This window comes from Gallinula chloropus (assembly GCF_964237585.1).
Source record: "Gallinula chloropus genome assembly, chromosome: 2".
In the NCBI taxonomy this organism is placed as follows: domain Eukaryota; kingdom Metazoa; phylum Chordata; class Aves; order Gruiformes; family Rallidae; genus Gallinula; species Gallinula chloropus.
The window spans coordinates 10,237,593-10,240,893 of record NC_140086.1 but is presented as its reverse complement, the minus strand read 5'-3'; the positions used below and the strand labels follow the sequence as shown (position 1 = coordinate 10,240,893).

At 48.3% G+C, this 3,301-nt stretch overlaps 1 pseudogene across 1 annotated transcript; it reads left to right on the top strand.

The window, feature by feature from the left end:
* Positions 1-1,152: 1,152 nt before the first annotated feature.
* On the top strand, positions 1,153-2,501 carry LOC311205545 (sequestosome-1-like; annotated as a pseudogene). Its single transcript has one exon. The product of its transcript is annotated as a sequestosome-1-like (transcript).
* Positions 2,502-3,301: the final 800 nt, after the last annotated feature.

Here is a 3,301-nt window from a genome sequence, read left to right as displayed (position 1 = left end):
GGTAGATTTAAATTACATATTAGGAAGAAGTTCTTGACTGTCAGAGTGGTGAGACCCTGGCACAGGTTGCCCAGAGAAGCTGTGGCTGTCCCCTCCCTGGCGGTGTTCAAGGCCAGGTTGGAAGGGGCTTTGGGTGTCACTGCCCCTGGCAGGGGGTTGGAACTAGATCATTTCTGAGGTCCTTTCCAACCCAAACCATGCTATGATACTAGCACTGATACCTGCTACAAAAAGCTAACTTAATTTTGAAACTATCTTCCATGTATAACATGTAAAGCATCAGTCATCATTGTTCCACTGTAATTAGTAGTAGGAGAGGATGAGCTAGATTTGAGGGACCAGCTCTGTACCCAATGCATTAAAAATGTTTCTGAAAAAAATTGAGAGTGCAGAATGCAAAAAAAGTCAGGATAACAGCAATGTGGTAAGCATGACATATGAAAAACTCAGAAAGATGTGACATTAGAGGAAAGTATGACAACCTTCATATATGCAAAAAACTTGTATTATATGTTTTCTGTGAAAAGTACAAGAGGAAATCAGGAATAATTTGTTGCAAAGATTACTTTAGTTACTGAATGCCATGTATGAGGATGATGACACTGAGGGACAAAGAATGCTGCAGACTGTCATTCCCTGGATAGCTCTAAAGTGGATCAGACAAGGTCATCATATCTAAACATGGATATTGTCTAAACAATCACTCAAGGACCCGGACAGTTAGACTTCTGTTCCCAAATATATTCTCAATGTTTTGTGTGGGGAGAGAGGAGAGGGCAAGATCTAACAGATGGACTCTGCTCATAAGAATCTAAAACTGGATCCTATACAGCTTATCTGAGTTATACAAATGGACCATTTTTAAAGCACTCTTACTGCTTTATTCATAGCAGAGCTAATACTGAAGTTGTCAAAGATAGCATTATCATGTGAAAGTTGGTAACAAAGATAAACTGGGTTAAGCTGGGTTTGGAGCACCCCTTCACTTGCCATCTAGAGATCTCTCTTATAGTATAGACAGCATAGAGAGCAAGAAATCATCATTACTGCATTCTGTAAGTAAGTAGGAGTAATCTGCTGAAGAAACTTGTTCATTCAGACTTTTCGTAAAGCAATTTTTCTTAGACATTAGTATAAATTTGACACCCAGCCATGGTGGCTCTGACAGTGAAAGCCTAGCTGCTGGGCAAGGAGGAGGTGGCCTGCGAGATCCGCCACTTCTCCCTGCCGCACCCTGCCTGCTACCACGACCGCGTCGCCGAGCTCTTCCAGGGGCTGCTGCGCGCCGGGCCGCCGCCTGCCTTCCGCATGCACTACAAGGATGAAGACAGGGACCTGATCGCGTTTTCCAGCGATGAGGAGCTGGAGATGGCGATGCCTTACATGCAGGATGGCGTCTTTTGTGTTTACATCAAAGAGAAGAAGGAGTGCAGGCGGGAGCACCGCTCGCAGTGCAGCCAGGAGCTGCCCCGCGGTATGGTGCACTCCAACGTGATCTGCGATGGCTGCGAAGGACCGGTGGTGGGTGCCAGGTTCAAGTGCACCGTCTGTCCAGACTATGACCTGTGCAGTACCTGTGAGGGCAAAGGCATCCACAAAGAAAACAACATGGTGATGTTCCAAAGTCCTCTGCTAAATCCATTTGAGGGGCTTCCCCGGGGATGCTGGCTCCATAAGATGCAGCACGGTGTTCCACCCTTCCCCTGGATGCACTGCTGGGGATATCCCAGCCCTGCAGCTCCATGCCAGAACTAGGAACAAGCCCAGACAAGTGCTGCAGCCTTCAGTCCACCCCCTGCAGAAGAAGCTTCTATTAACAGCCAGCCTCAGGACCCCAACGTCACCTTCTTAAAGAATGTTGGGGAGAGTGTTGCAGCTTTTCTGAGTCCCCTGGGTATTGATGTTGATATCAATGTGGAACATGGTGGACAGAGAAGCAAAGTGACAACTCCTCCCAAACAAGAGAAGAACAATGCTGAGTCAAGCAGCAGTACTCCTAAACAGAACATGCAGACCAAACCAGACTGGAACACCACAGATTCTGCTACAGCAGTAAATGTTGTTGCAGAGCAGATACAAGACATGGTGATAGATCCAGTGCCCACACAAATGGAAGATGGCAGCTTCCAGTGCCAGGAACACAGTGAGTCCAGTTGTTCGTCAGGGGGTGATGAGGACTGGACCCACTTATCTTCCAAAGAAGTGGATCCTTCCACAGGTGAACTGCAGTCCCTGCCAATGCGAGAGACAGAGGGTCCCAGCTCCCTGGATGTATCCCAGAATCCTCCCCAGTGGGACCCACAGGACTGCGAGAAGCTGCACTCTACCTACACCTCCCACCAGAAGCAGACCTGCACCTCATTGAGTCGCTGTCCCAGATGCTCTCTATGGGCTTCTCTGATGAAGGTGGCTGGCTCACTCGACTGCTGCAGACAAAGAACTGTGACATTAGGGCAGCACTAGATGCCATCCAGTATTCCAAGCAGCCATCTCACTTGTAGTAGTCTGTGTAACACGCACCAGTTTCCTTCTCACTGAAAGCAAATGATGCAGTTACAACTTCCTCAGTGGTTCATCTCTCTTTTTGCTAAGGGTTTCTGTCTTACAGTCCCATGTGCTTGTAGAATGGAGAAAAATTTTTTTATATTTTATTTTTTCACGCAGGAACACTGTGCTGCCGTTCAGCGAGACCTGGACAGGCTGGAGAGCTGGGCAGTTAGAAACCAGATGAAGTTCAACAAAAGCAAGTGTCAAGTCTTGCACCTGGGAAGGAACAACCGTTTGTATCAGTACAGGCTGGGGGATGACCTGCTGGAGAAGAGCTCAGTGGAGAGGGACCTAGGGGTCCTGGTTGATGACAGGTTGGCCATGAACCAGCAGTGTGCCTCGGTGGCTAAGAGAGCCAATGGGATCCTGGGGTGCATCTGGAGGAGTGTGTCCAGCAGGTCAAAGGAGGTGATCCTCCCCTTCTACTCTGCCCTGGTCAGGCCCCACCTGGAGTATTGTGTCCAGTTCTGGGCTCCTTGGTATAAAAAGGACAGGGATCTCCTGGAAAGAGTCCAAAGAAGGGCTACGAAGATGATTAAGGGCCTGGAACATCTCCCCTATGAGGAAAGGCTGAGTAAGTTGGGACTCTTCAGCCTTGAGAAGAGAAGACTAAGGGGGGACCTAATTAAAGTCTATAATTATCTTAAGCAGGCGATGCAGGGGGAATCAGCCAGCCACTTTTCAGTGGTGTGTGGGGACAGGACAAAGGGCAAAGGCTGCAAGTTGGAGCACAGGAAGTTCTGCACCAACATAT